Genomic DNA, 19,544 nt, shown 5'->3' with positions numbered 1-19,544 from the left:
CTAGGTAACCGTCTGGAGTTGCCATAACAGAACTGGTAGGGGGAGTGGTTGGTGGAATCTTGGGGGCCCCTGCCTTCTAGGTGTCTAGGCCATGACCGTTTGTGAACATCACCACTGATAGCACCCAAGCCCTCAGCAGCCACTCTGATGTTCACTACACATGTCTAGATACCACTGATCTATCTCCTTCCAAACACTATCAAAGCTGAGCTCTCACTGTTCATTCTTCTGTGTATAAAAATATTCATGGGAGAAATACTTTGCCAGCACATCTTAATTTCTGTCAGGCTGTCATAAAGTCACTTCAGTTCAGTTCAGTTCGTTTCAGTCGCTCAGTCATGTGCGACTATTTGCAGCTCCATGGACTGCAGCACACCAGGCCTCCCTGTCCATCACCAACTCCTGGAGTTCACTCAAATTCACATCCATTGAGTCGGTGATGCCATTCACCATCTCATCCTCTGACGTCCCCTTCTCCTCCCACCTTCAATCTTTCCCAGCATCAGGGTCTTTTCCAATGAGTCAGTTCATTGCATCAGGTGGCCAAAGTATTGGAGTTTCAGCCTCAGCATCAGTCCTCCCAATGAATATTCAGGATTGATTTCCTTTAGGATGGACTGGTTGGATCTCCTTATAGTCCAGGGCACTCTCAAGAGTCTTCTCCAACACCACAGTTCAAAAGTATTAATTCTTTGACACTCGCTTTCTTTATAGTCCAACTCTCACATGCATACGTGACTACTGGGAAAACCATATCACCTCATCTTCTCTTTAAACAGATCTTAAGGCTTTTCACAAGTGAAGGACATCAAACTTGTAGACTGTCATGAACTTCTTCTGTGGGTCTTCTCCAGTTTAGTCTGTGTCCTAAAAACTGTAGGATAAAAATCAGAGTACAATAGTAAGTGATTAAATAAGTTTTAAAAATATTTTCTGTCCCATCTCAGTATTCTTTTGCTGCATCCCATTGTTATGTCAATGTCTTCTCTTTACTGGGCAGCATGTTGGCTTCAGAATAAACTAAACCAACTCCTCCCTTCCTCAGCATCTCTCCCTGCCCGCGTCTTGTGAGTCTGAGACTTGGGGAACCCCTATAGCATTCGTCTCTTCAGTTTAGCTGTTGGTCTAACCTGGATGGAGGGTGAAATGGGTGTGACAACAGGCCACTGAGCATTTGTTCACGTTAAGGGAAAAGATACAAAACTGGAACAACTACTTCTGAAAGCTTGTCTTCCCCACATCCCCACACAGTCCTCCAACTACAATGCTTAATGACAGTTGGTGTGTGAGATTCAGCAAAGGCTCTAAGGAAATCTATTTTCCGGTGCTGTGGGGCCTGATATTCTGTGGGAGAAAGAAAAATGTGTCAAATTTCTTCATTCTTAATGTGATGAAACCAAAAAACCTCACAAGAGGTATCTGGCTTGAGGTCAAACAGGAATGAATTTTGCCATGCTAACAGAAGTATATAACAGGTATAGTTCATTGACTGATACCATGCCATGCATTTCACACATATTATGATACTTTCTTTCATCATAACCATTCAAGGTAACATCATTGTAGAAGAGGTACATAAAAAAATTTATTTGACCAAAGTTAAAATTAAAAAAAAACAAACCACTTTATCAAGGCAAGTAAGCTATTGCTTTGCATTTTGTAGGTAGGAGAAACCTATTGTTTTTATCCTGCTTTTGTCCCATTTCATACTCCTCTTTTTCTCTGTGACCTGACTTTATTCCTAGAGCCCTACCTTTTCTCAGCTAAACCATTTCTGTGCACTGAGAAATAGCAGAAGTGATGGCTGGGCCCTTCTAAGGGCTTCCTGAGTGCTTATGTGTTTCAGGACACCAGTCGCCATCTGGAGGCAGGAGCAGCCCGTCTGTTAGAATGCGTGCTGTGCTAAGTCGCTTCAGTCGTGTCCCACTCTTTGTGATCCTATGGACTGTAGCCCTCCAGCCTCCTCTGTTCATGGAATTTCCCAGGCAAGAATACTGGAGTGGGTTGCCATTTCTTCCTCCAGGGAATCTTCCTGACCCAGGGATCAAAACCGTGTCCCTTGCTTGTCCTACATTAGCAGGCAGGTTCTTTACCACTAGCGCCCCCTGAGAATACCATCTGTTAGAATGGGCAGCTGCTTGCCCAGCCCACTGAGGTTAGCAGGACGTCCCAGGACAGAAAGGATCACTTCCCTTCACCTCAAGGATCTTTTCTCTCAGTGACTGTGCTCTATTGGGCCGAACTCTCCTGAAACTGAATGCTCTGGCTAACTTTCTGGTTTCTTGTTAGGTGGCTTGAGTGTTTATAAAATTTTCTAGCAAACATCTTTGCTGAAGTTTGCATTTATAGCAATATGATTTATTTTTTAGAAAGTGGCAGCTTGGAGAAGATTGGTCCCATCAATGAGCAAACAAGGGTGAATTTAGCTTTCACTCAAACCAGACTGAATTTAAAATTAGGGCTCTCACTTTCCTCAAGGTGGATATCAGGTGCCACAGGCCTGTGTCCTCAAGGACTTGTGTCTCTGCTGTACACTGGACAAGAGTAAAATGGGGTCAGATGGGCCCAGTCCTTCAATGCTAGAGTCTTCCAATAGTTCTCTGCTTTAGTCACGGGACTGGGAACACCCTTGTGCTTCTGCTCTGTCCTCCTTCTGTGTTTGGGGTAAAAGGTATGCAGCTCAGTTGTTCTGTCCCCAAGCCGATCACTGTAAGAATCACCTGGGAGAGTTAGTACCCAAACAAGGCACAGTCCTCACTGTAGCAACTGGGATTCAGCGAGTTGAGGTGGGACCTGGAATCTACTTGTTAAAGGTCCTCAGGTGTGCGCTTAGTCTTACCCACTGATTTCTTTGACCTCCCTCGTAATTCGAGGGGATGATTATTTCATTTATGGTACTTCTAGTGTTCAAAATGGACTGGTGCCAAAAACATAACTCTCTGCTGCTTTGCAGATGAAGCAACTGAGGCACAGAGAGGGTCTCTAACAGGCCAAGACCCCCTTGCTGTAAGGGCTGGAGCCACCCCTGGGTAGCATCCCTTCTACTGCGAAACCCCATCCCACATTTCCTAGTTCACTCTTGTGTCAGATTCTTCCAAGTAGCTGTTTCCTTCACCTATACTGCATTTCTACCAAAAATTTCCCAAATGTAGTAATAATTTCTCACTTGATACTGTTTTTCACAACAGATATTTTGCAGAAAAGTCTATCATTACCCCGTGATGCATATTGGTGACTTTATTAAAAAACTGGATATGGCCACTTACTCAGTCTCTCCTCTTTCATTCATCAATCTGTGTTCTGCTTACTTAAACCAGTATATTGTCTTAATCACTGTGTTTTAACCTGAGTTTTGAAATCTAGTAGAGTAAATCCTCCAACTTAATTCTCCTTCAGTGTGTTTTGGCTAATTGAGATACTTTGATTTCCATTTACATGTTATAATTAGCCTGCAAAATATACCTCCCCCCAAATGCCAGGTGCAATACTATTGAGAATAAAAAGGATTTGGCATTCTAAAAATATTGTCTTCCAATCTACGAATATAACATATATTTCTATTTATTTAGGTCTTTAATTCTCTCAGCAGTAGTTTTCAGGAGTCATCAGTCTGTATTCTTAAGCATTAAATGATCATGGATGTTTATCTCTATTATGTTTTATTGAATTTCATTTCCTAATCCTGCTGGTATGGAGAAATGTGGTAGATTTTTATATGACTCCTCCTGATGGCATCATGTAAAACTATACAACTACATGCGTTCTGATAGATGTATACACTATGGAAACCACAGCTACCATCACGATGCAGGGTGTTTCCATCAGTCACAACTCTCCTTGTTCCCCTTTGCAGCTCATCACTCCCTCAGCGCTTAGCCCCAAGCAGCCAGTTTAGATGAATTTGCCTTTTTAACAAATTTATAAAATGGAACAGTATACATGCTCTTCCTGGTCTGCACATTAAGCACTCAACACATAGTTAAGAGAGGATGTGTGTAGAGCCTCAAAACTGTAAATGCAGCAGAATATTATTACCATCTCTGCTTCAGAAATGAGTCCCATTATCCTGGCCCCTGATAAGAATGAAGATCTCTAATGTTTCTCCAAACACCATTTATCCACCTTATTGCACCCTTACTTGGAGGACATCCACGTGTGGGCACTCCAAGTTTCAGGCTGGGGTCTCATGCAGAGCCTCAAGGTCCCATCATCTTCCTCCTGGAACTGGTGCTCCCAGCAGTATAAACCAACTGGATCCATCGTGTGGATCTCCTCAGCAGGTGCACAAGTTCACTGTGGACTAAATTACTCTCCTGGTCCTTCCTGCTCAGCTCAGGTTGCTCCTTGAGAACTTAGATGATGCTGTGCATTCCTCACTTCCTATTGTATTTTCCAAGCTCTTACAGTGTCCCATAGGTTACTTGTTCTTGTCCTTACCTCCCTTGGCAAACAGCTCCTCGACCATTACCTCGCTTTTCTTTGGGTTTTCTCATCCTCTGAACCTGCTGATTTCCTTTCTTCCATCCCCTCTATCCTTTCTGTGTTTCCAGTGTGGGGGCCCAGTTGAGGCTCCTATGGGAGAGACGCAGAGAAGGAACCAAGGTCAGGTCTTGGCTGCAGATCCCAGTGCACACTTAACATGCATCTCAGTCTCTCCTGCACTCAGGAAAAAGTCAGCAGGAAAGGAATTTGGAGAATTTGAATAACCTTATCTTACAGATGAGGAAACTGAGGCCCAGAGACATATGGAGATTTCACCTAAATTCCCACGCCCTTATGCAGCTGAGCTGCTGCACAAACCTTGACTACAAGCGTTTGTATCCAAAAGCACCAGGAACCCAAGGCTAAATTTCAGGGGATATTTGATCAAACTTACTTCTTATTTCCCTTCCTAAAATAAAAACACCTGACGGACATCTCCCCCACAAAATTTCATCTCTGTCAATAGTCCTATATGTAGACTCGGCATTCCCTTCTCCAGGGTATCTTCCTGACCCAGGGACTGAACTCAGGTCTCCTGCATTGCAGGTGGATTCTTTACCATCTGAGTCACCAGGGAAGCCCAATAATCCTATAGTCTTATAGTCCTATATTTATACTCTGTTTTCCCCCTTGGTGGACACAATGGGACCAAGAAATGCATGAATATTAAATACATCACAGTCTTTACTTTAAAATTAGATGTGGTTCTCTGTAAAACATCTGGCTCCTGTACTAGAGGCCATATTCCTGAGAGCCAGGTGCCCTCTGTGCCTTAGTCAACCCTTCTCCCCAGAGCCTCTTCAAAGCCTGCCACAGGGAACATTCAGTAAGTACTTGTCAAGCAGATCAATACTAGTCACCAGGAATCACTAGCTCTTACTGAGGTCTTCTACTCCCTACCCTATCTCCATCGATCCTACCCTGTGTCCATGTGAAAACCATGAAAGCACAGCCCTGGTGGCAGAAGTCCAAGATGCACATTCCAACTCCACCAAAATACCAAGTCTGCTTTCCATGGTGATTTCATTGCCCTCTTTGAGCACATGGATCTTGTGTATAGTGGAGAAGAATGTAGCATGTGAAATAGAAAAAGGAGAAGGCAATGGCACCCCACTCCAGTACTCTTGCCTGGAAAATCCCATGGAGGGAGGAGCGTGGTGGGCTGCAGTCGATGGGGTCGCTAAGAGTTGGACACGACTGAGTGACTTCACTTTCACTTTTTACTTTCATGCATTGGAGGAGGAAATGGCAACCCACTCCAGTGTTCTTGCCTGGAGAGTCCCAGGGATGCGGGAGCCTGGTGGGCCGCCGTCTGTGGGGTCGCACAGAGTCAGACACGACTGAAGCGACTTAGCAGCAGCAGTACTAACCTTGGATGATTGACTGTGATATCAAATAGGAGACAGGCCCAAATCCCTGGGTTCTGGCTGCACATATAGAAAATCTACACCAGAGACACTACAGGGCCTGTTATAAACATGGGGATAAGGCTCGAGAAACTGCATTTCAGACAACAATTCCAGGGAGATTCTCATGAAGGAAAAAGCCCCAACATTAAACAAATGGCCTAGAATGAAGACCTTGAAATCCTAGCAGCAACAATCATGACTCAGCTTAAGTAAAGCAAGTCCCTTGTCAAGGTGGCTTCTCAAGGGGAAATATCTCCTTTGCAGGATGGTGCCAACCCTGCCCAGTCCTCTTCCAGGACAGAACTGGGCAGCAGTGGCCAGTGGTATGTGATGAGACCTCAGGAAGTGAGCATAACTGGAGACCTATCCTCAGGCTCCTCCATGTGCCAGCTTCACTCCAAACCCACAGGTAAACACGAAGCTGAGTAGGTCAGCCTGTGAAATGAAGTCTCATTTAGGACCCACCTCTTTTCTACCAGGGCCTCCTCTTGCATTTCTCCTCTAGTCCCTGCTCACAGAGTGAGGTAAAGCAAAGGCCCCAGCAGTGCCAAGTCCTTCCGAGTGCACCCCTCGTCCTCCCCACCCTGGGCCTCGGGGCGGAGCAGGGCTGTGAGAGAGTCAGTGACTACCTCTGTGCTCTCACAGTCACATCCTTCTCAGTCCCTGCACCCTGGTCCCCTCGCAGCCCACTCCCAGACCCTTCCAGAATGCCAGGTGCCAACATTTGCAGAACATTCTTCCATCATCAAGAGTAATTACAGGAAGTGGGGTTGTTGCTACACAGATCCTCACCCTGTAAACGTGCCCTGTGTACAAACCCAGTTCACACTCTTCTGACTCCTAGCTCCCTGGTCTCCACCTGGTGGAGAGGTGCAGCCACACAGTTGAATCCTGGGATGCAGCCCAGTTCCAACAGGAGAGAACTGGGATTCTCAGAAAAAGGCTGTGTCCAGGCAAAATGAGGCATTTGACGGAGTCGGTCATCAGCACCCCACTACCTGCTCTTTCCTGCATCATTTTTTCTTTTCTTTGGGGTGCTTTTTCCAACTCTCTAATCAGCCATCGGATTCCTACTTCAGTGCCATACAGACAAAGATAATGTCACACTAGAGATGTTTTTATGCAAACCCAGGGGCAGCCATTTATGGAGTAGTAGATAATTGTGCCTGAGACTGAATTGGCATTTCCAAATCAGGGTTAGTTAGGATGTTGGAGGAAGAAGAGCTAAGAAAAGGCATTTTAAGGTCTGTTTGCAAATAACAGGACATAGAATAGGCCAATCTCCTTTGGAAAAGCAAATTCACCTGGATTACCTGCTGGAAGGACTGGAGATGGCAACTATTCAAAACTTTAGCAACCAAAGGCAATGGCCTTGATGAGGCAAGGGATAGTAAGTTGAAACATTAAACAGCAGACATAGGTACAATCATTTTTGCTCCTCTTTTGGTCCTCATTTTGGTTCAAAGACCACATCACAGATCTCTTTGGAAAAGTTGAGTGAGCTTTCTTCCTTCTATAATAAAAGTGATTTGAGGAAATTGTTGAGTACCAATCATTAACCACACAGGATCAGTTGACATGAGGTACTAACTTTTAAAATTTTATTTATTTATTATTTTTGGCTGTGCTGGGTCTTCATTGCTGTGCAGGAACTTTCTCTAGTTGCAGCACGTGGAGGTTACTCTCTAGTTACAGTGCGCAGGCTTCTCATTGTGGGGCCCTCTTTTGTTACGGAGCCAGGACCCTAGACACATGAGCTTCACTACCTGTGGTGACGGAGAAGGCAATGGCAACCCACTCCAGTGTTATTACCTGGAGAATCCCAGGGACAGGAGGACCCTGGTGGGCTGCCATCTATGGGGTCGCACAGAGTTGGACACGAATGAAGCAACTTAGCAGCAGCAGCAGCAGCAGCAACACCCTCCCCAGGCTTTTCCTCCCATGAAGGCATTTGCAGCTCCCAGCTCTAGTCCCTAGGAACTTCCCAGGCACTGGCTACTCAGATTCCTCTCCCCATTGACTTTCTCCTTCTCTCTCTCTCTCTGGCTCTAGTGCCTGAGCTCAGCGCACAGCTGTTGACTGGCTGACACTAAGAGGGAGTGGACTGACTTGCTTTCACCTGGATGACTTTCAGAGGGGAGCAGAAATGTGGTCACTGAGGAGGCTGGCTGTGGTGGCAGGCTAATGCTTCCCCAAAGATGTCACATCTAGGTCCCTGGAATCTGTGATTATGTTACTTGACATAGCAAAAGAGACTTTGCGGTGTGATTAAATTAAAGATCTTGAGATGGGCACCCCATGGAATCACTAAGGTCCCTATAGAGGGAAGAAAGAGAGTTGGTGTCAGAATGTGTTGTGAGAATAACTTGATCAGTTGTAACTAGCTTTGAAGATGAAAGTGGCCTATGAGAGTAGAATGTGGGCATCTTCTAGAGGCTGGACAAGGCAAACAGATTCTCCCCTAGGATCTCCAAGAAGAACCACAACCCACTGTCACATTTATTGTAGCCCAGGGAGATGCATCTTGAACTTCTGATCTCCAGAATCATAAGATAAGAAATGTGTGTTGTTTTAAGCCACTAAATATGTAGGAACATGCAACAGTAGCAATAGGAAACTCCTACAGTGGACTTCGGTGAATAAAGAATATTTAAAACTGGTTATGATGGGATTTGTTACCATAGCTTTAGACCAATTACTCTATCCCCAGAAATGCAAACTTTCAAACTGTTTAATTCTCAGTGTAGAAAATGTAAATAATACTGGATGAGGTACCAACCATCCCCATATAAGAGGTTGAAACCTCACTTGCACTCAGGGATAAATGTATAGTATGCTCCAAGACAGGATTGTGCATCCCTGGTCTATTTGACACAGGGTTGCAGGGGCTGGAGCACTGAATTTATAATGTTCTTCACTGGGCTAGCTACAGGGCGGTCCTTTGTTATATCTTGAGCAACTACTATCTGAACCCCCCTTTTTCCTTGATGAGAAATTTTCCATATTCTGCAACTTTTGAGGATCACACACTTACTTAGTTTTCTGAGGGGCTAAGATGTGGATCTATTACCAGGAACTGGCCACTCCCTATAAGTAACAACTACTCCAGCATTTAACAGGTGAGAGACACAAGGACTAGGCCCTGGGAAAATTCTGTCTGGCAACGGCCACAGAAGAATCCCCCCACCACAAGATCTTCAGTTTATCAGCAACCAGGTGCAGCGGAAGGCAGGGACCCACGGGTGGTGTCTATGCCCAGGACCAACAGGGACAGCACTGCAAAGCCATAGGGTTTGCCACTCGGCAGAAGGCACCAGTGTCCTTTCCATTTGGTTTGTGGGCTTGCTTTCATCAGCCTTTTTTATTCCTCCCAGTTTGTATAAATTCATTCTCCAGTTTTCTGGAGATTCTCTAAGGTATTACTAGCCCTGGCTTAAAGTTTATGTCAGATGAAAAGAGCCAGAGTCTATTTCTGATGGGTGCAGAGAGAGAAATGGGGGATGGGGGGTGGGGGTGGGGAAGGGAGGAAGAAAGCAAGATTCTTCCTGGAAGCTAACTGCATGCTGAGTTCCTTTGCTGTTTGCCCCAAGATTTTCCAGAAGTCACCTTCCCCCTTAAGCCAAAGGCACCTCAAGGATCAAGTTACTCCATTTCCTCTTGCTCTCTGGGCGAAAAACACAAGTTGGCTGTCTTCTCCAGCCTCCCACTTCTCCACCCTCAGGTCTAACCCAGTCTTATGCAGTAAGAGAAAACAAATAAGCAAACCTCACTCTCCAAGCAAACATGTCATCTTTCTTGCCCTTATTTTAGTCATCAGTTTCTATTTCAGAACCCTCATTTCTTGTATTCTGTATAGTAAGCAAATGAAAATCATGGTCCTTGGGATATCGTGAGAATGAGACAGGAAGAATCTGCACAGAAAATAAGTCCACCGAGTAGCACTTTGAGTTCAGTTCATTTCATTCGCTCAGTCGTGTCCGACTCTTGGCGACCCCATGAATTGCAGCACGTCAGGCCTCCCTGTCCATCACCAACTCCTGGAGTTCACTCAGACTCACATCCATCGAGTCAGTGATGCCGTCCAGCCATCTCATCCTCTGTCGTCCCCTTCTCCTCCTGCCCCCAATCCCTCCCAGCATCAGAGTCTTTTCCAATGAGTCAACTCTTCGCATGAGGTGGCCAAAGTACTGGAGTTTCAGCTTTAGCATCATTCCTTCCAAAGAAATCCCAGGGCTGATCTCCTTCACAATGGACTGGTTGGATCTCCTTGCAGTCCAAGGGACTCTCAAGAGTCTTCTCCAACACCACAGTTCAAAAGCATCAATTCTTCAGCACTCAGCCTTCTTCACAGTCCAACTCTCACATCCATACATGACCACAGGAAAAACCATAGCCTTGACTAGACGGACCTTTGTTGGCAAAGTAATGTCTCTGCTTTTGAATATGCTATCTAGGTTGGTCATAACTTTCCTTCCAAGGAGTAAGCGTCTTTTAATTTCATGGCTGCAGTTACCATCTGTAGTGATTTTGGAGCCCAGAAAAATAAAGTCTGACACTGTTTCCACTGTTTCCCCATCTATTTCCCATGAAGTGATGGGACCGGATGCCATGATCTTCGTTTTCTGAATGTTGAGCTTTAAGCCAACTTTTTCACTCTCCACTTTCACTTTCATCAAGAGGCTTTTGAGTTCCTCTTCACTTTCTGCCATAGGGGTCATGTCATCTGCATATCTGAGGTTATTGATATTTCTCCCAGCAATCTTGATTCCAGCTTGTGTTTCTTCCAGTCCAGCGTTTCTCATGATGTACTCTGCATAGAAGTTAAATAAACAGGGTGACAATATACAGCCTTGACGAACTCCTTTTCCTATTTGGAACCAGTCTGTTGTTCCATGTCCAGTTCTAACTGTTGCTTCCTGATCTGCATACAGATTTCTCAAGAGACAGATCAGGTGGTCTGGTATTCCCATCTCTTTCAGAATTTTCCACAGTTTATTGTGATCCACACACTCAAAGCACTTTGAGATGTAACCCTAAATCCGTATGTTTATACACATGAAATATACATATGATTTTATTTTGTCTCTATACTATTTCTATTCACTGTTTTACAACTTATTTATTCCTTAAAAACTTTTGCATCAGTGTAACACACGATCCCTAAATTTCTCTCCTCGGCGTGCAATCCAGCACGAAAGGTCAGACTCCAGGAGGCTGGCAAAATCTGTCTGTATCTCCATGTACATGTATGGCTGAGTCCCTTCACTATTCACCTGAAACTACCACAACATTGTTAACTGGCTATACCCAAATGAGAAATAAAAATTTTAAAGTGAAAAGAAATAAAACCCGTCTATGTCTCACTTAAAGGGTGAAAGTTATATCGCTCAGTTGTGCCCGACTCTTTGCAACCCCATGGACTGTAGCCTACCAGGATCCTCCCTATATTGGATTTTCCAGGCAACTGCGTGAGTCTGAGTGAACTCGGGGAGTTGGTGATGGACAGGGAGCCCTATCGTGCTGCAGTTCATGCGGTCGCAAAGAGTCGGACACGACTGAGTGACTGAACTGAAGTGGAGTGGGTTACCAAGTCCTCTTCCTGGGGATCCTCCGGACCTAGGAATCGAATCCGGATTTCCTGTATTGTAGGCAGACGCTTTACCGTCTGAGCCACCAAGGAAGTCCAAGGTCTCTTCTATCCTTGTATGTAGGTCGATTACTAAGGTTGATGAAATCATGACGTCACTTCCTCGTCACAGGGGACTGGCCACTGGTCATGTGGCCAGGGGTGAGGCGGGGCTTGGGTTGAAAGAGGCGCCGCCTTAGAGGTCTTGAATGGAGTTGGCTTATGTAAATTTTGCAGCGAAGTGGTACTGTTCCCGGCGAGCTACTTCCCTCGTTACAGAAATTTTCCTGAGATTTTGTTGGATTTTTTTTAGAAGAGTTATTTGGAGGGCCTGAGAGGCGTGGAAAAAGAGAGGGTGCAGAGGACAGTGGAAGAGTCGGGGGGAAACGGCAAAGTCAGCGTGTCTATACAGTGAACCTGTCTAAAGCTGTTGGGGGAACAGGGAGATCACCTTATACTTACCTGGCAGAGGAGATACCATGATCAAGAAGGTGGTTCTCCCAGAGCAAGACTCACCCGTTCTACTGCGGGTGTGTTGACCTCTGCGGTTTCCCCAAATAGAGGAAACTCGACTGTGTAACTTATGGTAGTGGGGGACTGCGTGCGTGCTTTCCCCTCATAACTACGTAATAACTGCAGACTTAATCTATGTTTCCTTGGTGGTGGTTTAGTCACTAAGTCATATCGGACTCTTTGGCCTCATGGAGTGTAGGCTGTTAGTAGGCTCCTATGTCTATGAAATCTTTCAAGGTAAGGATACTGGGTTTCTTCTCCAAGGAATCTTCAGCCAGAAATCACACTCCGGTCTTCTCAGTATATGCCCAAGCTCAGGTTATTTTTCCAAGTGGAAGAGTTGGAAAAGACAGATAAGCTGCGGGCAAAGTAAAACTCAGATATACATATGCAACCAAGAATGTCTCTTTTTTTTTAGGTTCTTTGTTGTAGTAGGTATGGGTTTGCAACTATTTTCTCCCCATTTGCTTGGTGCCAAAAGTTAAAAGTTATCTTTAAGAAATTGAAAGAAAGGGTGTGATTACTTTTGAGACACCTCAGGCAAAACTTGTATTGAGATACTTGCAGTTGTTGTTCACTCCCTCAGTGATGTCCAATTGCTTTGCAAGATGTTTGCTAGTCATGATACTTCGTGTGAAGTCTTTTGTTGTTGTCTGACAAATGCAGACCTCAAAAGATTTTAGTGGGAACGTGTGTTCTGTCCATACCATTTCTGTCTTTTATCCAGCCCGTCTTTGCATGAAATGTTCCTTTGGTATCTCTGATTTTCTTGAAGAGATCCCTAGTCATTCCCATTCTGTTGTTTTCCTCTATTTCTTTGCATTGATTGCTGAAGAAGGCTTTCTTATCTATTTATGCTATTCTTTGGAACTCTGCATTCAGATGTTTATCTTTCCTTTTCTCCTTTGCTTTTCGCTTCTCTTCTTTTCACAGCTATTTGTAAGGCCTCCCCAGACAGCAATTTTGCTTTTTTGCATTTCTTTTCTATGGGGATGGTCTTTATCCCTGTCTCCTGTACAATGTCACGAACCTCATTCCATAGCTCATCAGACACTCTATCTATCAGATCTAGGCCCTTAAATCTATTTCTCACTTCCACTGCATAATCATAAGGGATTTGATTTAGGTCATACCTGAATGGTCTAGTGGTTTTTCCCTACTTTCTTCAATTTAAGTCTGAATTTGGCAATAAGGAGTTCATGGTCTGAGCCACAGTCAGCTCCTGGTCTTGTTTTTGCTGACTGTATAGAGCTTCTCCATCTTTGTCTGCAAAGAATATAATCAATCTGATTTCGATGTTGACCATCTGGTGATGTCCATGTGTAGAGTCTTCTCTTGTGTTGTTGGAAGAGGGTGTTTGTTATGACCAGTGCATTTTCTTGGCAAAACTCTATTAGTCTTTGCCCTGCTTCATTCCGTATTCCAAGGCCAAATTTGCCTGTTACTCCAGGTGTTTCTTGACTTCCTACTTTTGCATTCCAGTCCCCTATAATGAAAAGGACATCTTTTTGGGGTGTTAGTTCTAAAAGGTCTTGTAGGTCTTCATAGAACCATTCAACTTCAGCTTCTTCAGCGTTACTGGTTGGGGCATAGACTTGGATTACTGTGATATTGAATGGTTTGCCTTGGAAATGAACAGAGATCATTCTGTCGTTTTTGAGATTGCATCCAAGTACTGCATTTCGGACTCTTTTGTTGACCATGATGGCCACTCCATTTCTTCTGAGGGATTCCTGCCCACAGTAATACATATAGTGGTCCTCTGAGTTAAATTCACCCATTCCAGTCCATTTCACTTCGCTGATTCCTAGAATGTCGACATTCACTCTTGCCATCTCTTGTTTGACCACTTCCGATTTGCCTTGATTCATGGACCTGACATTCCAGGTTCCTATGCAATATTGCTCTTTAGAGCATCGGACCTTGCTTCTATCACCAGTCACATCCACAGCTGGGTATTGTTTTTGCTTTGGCTCCATCCCTTCATTCTTTCTGGAGTTATTTCTCCACTGATCTCCAGTAGCATATTGGGCACCTACTGACCTGGGGAGTTTCTCTTTCAGTATCCTATCATTTTGCCATTTCATACTGTTCATGGGGTTCTCAAGGCAAGAATACTGAAGTGGTTTGCCATTCCCTTCTCCAGTGGACCACATTCTGTCAGATCTCTCCACCATGACCCGTCCATCTTGGGTTGCCCCACGGGCATGGCTTAGTTCCATTGAGTTAGACAAGGCTGTGGTCCTAGTGTGATTAGATTGACTAGTCCAGAAATGGTATGGACCTAACAGAAGCAGAAGATATTAAGAAGAGATGGCAAGAATACACAGAAGAACTGTACAAAAAAGATCTTCACGACCCAGATAATCATGATGGTGTGATCACTGACCTAGAGCCAGACATCCTGGAATGTGAAGTCAAGTGGGCTTTAGAAAGCATCACTATGAACAAAGCTAGTGGAGGTGATAGAATTCCAGTTGAGCTATTCCAAATCCTGAAAGCTGATGCTGTGAAAGTGCTGCACTCAATATGCCAGCAAATTTGGAAAACTCAGCAGTGGCCACAGGACTGGAAAAGGTCAGTTTTCATTCCAATCCCAAAGAAAGGCAATGCCAAAGAATGCTCAAACTACCGCACAACTGCACTCATCTCACACGCTAGTAAAGTAATGCTCAAAATTATCCAAGCCAGGCTTCAGCAATATGTGAACCATGAACTTCCTGATGTTCAAGCTGGTTTTCGAAAAGGCAGAGGAACCAGAGATCAAATTGCCAACATCTGCTGGATCATGGAAAAAGCAAGAGAGTTCCAGAAAAACATCTATTTCTGCTTTATTGACTATGCCAAAGCCTTTGACTGTGTGCATCACAATAAACTGTGGAAAATTCTTCAAGAGATGGGAATACCAGACCACCTGATCTGCCTCTTGAAAAATTTGTATGCAGGTCAGGAAGCAACATCATGAGAAATGCTGGACTGGAAGAAACACAAGCTGGAATCAAGATTGCCGGGAGAAATATCAATAACCTCAGATATGCAGATGACACCACCCTTATGCCAGAAAGTGAAGAGGAACTCAAAAGCCTCTTGACGAAAGTGAAAGTGGAGAGTGAAAAAGTTGGCTTAAAGCTCAACATTCAGAAAATGAAGATCATGGCATCCGGTCCCATCACTTCATGGGAAATAGATGGGGAAACAGTGGAAACCATGTCAGACTTTATTTTGGGGGCTCCAAAATCACTGCAGATGGTGACTGCAGCCATGAAATTAAAAGACGCTTACTCCTTGGAAGGAAAGTTATGACCAACCTAGATAGCATATTCAAAAGCAGAGACATTACTTTGCCAACAAAGGTCCGTCTAGTCAAGGCTATGGTTTTTCCTGTGGTCATGTATGGATGTGAGAGTTGGACTGTGAAGAAGGCTGAGTGCCGAAGAATTGATGCTTTTGAACTGTGGTGTTGGAGAAGACTCTTGAGAGTCCCTTGGACTGCAAGGAGATCCAACCAGTCCATTGTGAAGGAGATCAGCCCTGGGATTTCTTTGGAAGGAATGATGCTAAAGCTGAAACTCCAGTACTTTGGCCACCTCATGCCAAGAGTTGACTCATTGGAAAAGACTCTGATGCTGGGAGGGATTGGGGACAGGAGGAGAAGGGGACAACAGAGGATGAGATGGCTGGATGGCATCACTGACTCGATGGACATGAGTCTGAGTGAACTCCAGGGGTTGGTGATGGACAGGGAGGCCTGGCGTGCTGGGATTCGTGGGGTTGCAAAGGGTCAGACACGACTGAGCGACTGATCTGATCTGATTCTGGCACTTCATATGAATGAATGATGCAGTATGTTGGCTTTTTTCTCTGTTCTTTCATTCAGTTTTGAGGTTCAATCTTAACTGGTCACGTCAATAATTTGGCTTTATTTTTATGCTAAGAAATACCCGGTTTTATGGTTATAGCACAACTGGATTTTCCATTTTTCTCATGATGAACAGATCTCTTTTTGTTTATTAGGCACAAAGTAAGTATGAATAATTGTACACAAGTTATTTTGTCTAGATATCCATTTGGGTACATATACCTAAGTTGAGAATTGCTTGATCAATGAGTAGAAACTGACCCAGACTTTGCAAAGTAGTTGTGTCATTTTACATTTCCTCTCAAATATAAGCTTGATCCAGTTTCTGTACATTCCCACAAACTTAGTATTGTCAATCCTTTAAATTTTAGCCATTCTGATGTCTGTAGCAGTTTCTAATTTTGGTTTCCAAAAGTTGATTTGTCATTTCATTATCTTCTACTATAAAGTGCCACTTCAAATATTCAGCTCATTAATAAACTATATTATTTGTAATTTTCTTTGTGATTTGTTTAATTTCTTTATATATTTTGAGAAATCTCTTATCAGATATACATACTGCAAGTAATACATATGGTCTATGACTTGCCTTTTCACTTTTTTGGAATATAATTGTTATACAATGTTGTATTAGATTCTGCTGTACAATGGAGGGAATTGGCTAAATGCTTATATATACATCCTCTACCTCTTGGACTTCCCTTCAACCCCCACCCCCATCCTACCCATCTAGGTCCTCACAGAGCACAGAGCTGGGCCACTTGTGCTAGACAGCAGCTTCCCACTAGACTCTATTTTACACATGGTAGTGTATATAAATAGCAAATTACGTTAACTTTAAAGATTTAATATTTCATGAAATTCAGTTTAATTTTTTCAATCTATGGCAAGTGCCTTGGCATTAAGTATAAGTAATTTTTGGTTTTGCCTTAGTCAAGAAAGGGCTTCCCTGATAGCTTCCCTGATAGCTGGTAAAGAATCCGCCTGCAATGCGGGAGACCCTGGTTCAATCCCTGGGTCAGGAAGATCAGGAGACCCTGGTTCAATCCCTAGGTCAGGAAGATCTACTGGAGAAGGGACAGGCTACCCACTCCAGTATTCTTGAGCTTCCCTTGTGGCTCAGCTGGTAAAGAATCTGCCTGCAATGCAGGAGACCTGGGTTTGATCTGTGAAGATCCCCCGGAGAAGGGAAAGCCTACCCATTCCAGTATTCTGGCCTGGAGAATTCCATGGACTGTGTAGTCCATGGGGTCACAAAGAGTTGGACATGACTGAGCAACTTTCACTTTCACTTTAGTCAAGAAAACATTTCTATTATCCTTTTAAAAGCACTGTAATTTAAAAATAATGTTTCTAATTAACTTTATGGAGAGAAGTGGTTTTAATATTAAATTATTTATAAATGAATAGTCATTTGTTGTATCATATTTTGCAGAAAAATAATTCATTATCCCACTACACATATTGGTGACTTTATTTTAAAAAATCAAATAATTGGATATGTGTAAACTTTTTACTCTGTACTCTCACATTCATATATTTGTGTTTATTTACACTAGCATTATAGTGTTTTAATTGTTGTTCAGTCACTAAGTTGTCAGACTCTTTGCAACCTCATGTACTACAATGTGCCAGGCTTCCCTGTCCCTCACTATCTTCTGGAGTTTGCTCATGTCCATTGAGTTGGTGATGCTATCCAACCATCTCATCCTCTGTTGCCCCCTTCTCCTCCTGCCCTCAGTCTTTCCCAGAATCAGGATCTTTTCCAGCAAGTCAGCTCTTCGAATCAGTATCAGCAAAGTATTGGAGTTTAACTTTTGCATCAGTCCTTCCAATAAATATTCAAGGTTGATTTCCTTTAGGATTGACTGGTTTGATCTCCTTGCAGTCCAAGAGACTCTCAGGAGTCTTCTCCAGCACCACAATTCAAAAGCATCAATTCTTTGGCACTCAACCTTCTTTATGGACCAACTCTCACATCCGTACATAAATGCTGGAAAAAAACATAGCTTTGACTATACAGACCTTTGTCAGAAAAGTGGTGTCTCCACTTTTTAATACACTGTAAGGTTTGTCAAAGCTTTTCTTCCAAGGAGCAAGTGTCTTTTAATTTCACGGATACAGTCACCAGAGTCCACTGTGAAGGAATCGGCAAACTGCTCCAGTATTCTTGCCTGGAGAACCCCACTGACAGTATGAAAAGAGCATCCTATTGTCTCAATGTAAACTAGGAATTTGCTTTCCCCCTTTTTTACTTTAGTTACTTGCTCCAAAATTAGGAATAAAACACCAAGTTCTATAATTCTGGAAATAAGATCGATACATAAATTATTTTTGATATGGAGAAAGTCTGGAAAGTAGCTTATAAGAGAGGAAACTGTTAATCATGAGTCATTATGACAAGCATGAACTTGTAAGACAAATGAAACTTGCCTCCTTATCTCTCCAGCTGCCAAGACATCATCAGTAGCTACTGATACTAGGAGTTTTCTCTAGAGACTGTGGCGGAGCTGACTGCTTTGAGCCAACACGGAGCCCAGGTGCTAGCTGTATCCTGAAAGGCTCAAATCTGGCTGAGAACCAGGATTTGGGGGCCAGGAGAGACATACAATTGTTGGGAAAATGAGCAGGGGGACCAGACCACCCATGAAGTCAGGGTAGCCAGCACTGACCATCTCTTCCAGTGAACCCACCATCCACTACACCTCTCATGGTTTTGTTGTTATTAGATGGAGAGCTCCATGAAATTGGGGATGATATTTCATCCATCACTGTGTGCATGACTCCTGGCATTGATTCAAACACTGACGAGGCTCTCGGAAACATTTGTTCACTGACTGGATAAACATGGTTACAAGTCTTTACTCATCTGTAATGCTCCTGTACAACTGTGCAGTCAGGGATGCTCTGCTTTCTCCCAGGATGTAGCAATCTCCTTCCTTAGACAGAAGCCTGCCTACACTATCCTTGCCCTAGGACACTCATCTGAGCTGGCTATGAAAACACGACTGTCCTCGGGGATTCCTCTCAACAGTTCACACTGTCATTAGGAAGAGATGTCCTTAGCGTATCCTCCCATCCTCTAGTGGCCACGATATCCCACCTGAGGAGAACCACCACATTTGGTTGACACTATGCATTTGTATTTGTCCTCTCACTGTTTAAATTCTTCATGGATGTATTACTGATATCTGAACTCCAAGTTGTTAACACAGCATAAGGCAAATTAAACATTAAGCATATAGTGAACAGATGCTGTGTGTAAAGCCCCAAACTATAAATCCAGAAGAATATTATTACCATTTTTGCTTCAGAAACAGGGTCCCATTAATCTGGCCCCTGCTATGAATACATATCTCTAATTCTTCTCCAAACATCATTTATCCACCTTATTGCACGCTTACTTGGAGGACATCCACTGTGTGGCCACTTCCAAGTTTGAGGCTGGGGGTCTAGGGCAGAGCCTCAAGGTCCCATTGTCCTCCTCCTGGAACTGGTGCTCCCAGCAGGATAAACCAACTCTGACCCAGCATGTGGATCCCCTCGGCAGGTGCACAAGTTCACACTGGACTAAGTTACTCTCCTGGTCCTTCCTGCTCAGCTCAGCCTGCTCCTTGAGGACTTGGATGATACTGTGCATTCCTCACTTCCTCTT

The 19,544-nt window shown here is 43.8% G+C and overlaps 1 long non-coding RNA gene and 1 other non-coding gene across 2 annotated transcripts; one reads left to right on the top strand and one right to left on the bottom strand.

The window, feature by feature from the left end:
- Positions 1-331: 331 nt before the first annotated feature.
- On the bottom strand, positions 332-19,464 carry LOC129656073 (uncharacterized). Its single transcript, XR_008716171.1, has 3 exons — positions 19,294-19,464; positions 4,438-4,656; positions 332-874 (listed from the first exon to the last, which is right to left on the bottom strand). It is a non-coding gene; the product is annotated as an uncharacterized LOC129656073 (long non-coding RNA).
- LOC129656732 (U1 spliceosomal RNA) lies at positions 11,972-12,135 on the top strand. The gene has a single exon (XR_008716518.1). It is a non-coding gene; the product is annotated as a U1 spliceosomal RNA (small nuclear RNA).
- Positions 19,465-19,544: the final 80 nt, after the last annotated feature.

The sequence above is a fragment of the Bubalus kerabau genome, chromosome 6 (genome assembly GCF_029407905.1).
Source record: "Bubalus kerabau isolate K-KA32 ecotype Philippines breed swamp buffalo chromosome 6, PCC_UOA_SB_1v2, whole genome shotgun sequence".
Classification (NCBI taxonomy): Eukaryota; Metazoa; Chordata; class Mammalia; order Artiodactyla; family Bovidae; genus Bubalus; species Bubalus kerabau.
This window is presented reverse-complemented; position numbering and strand designations above follow the sequence as displayed.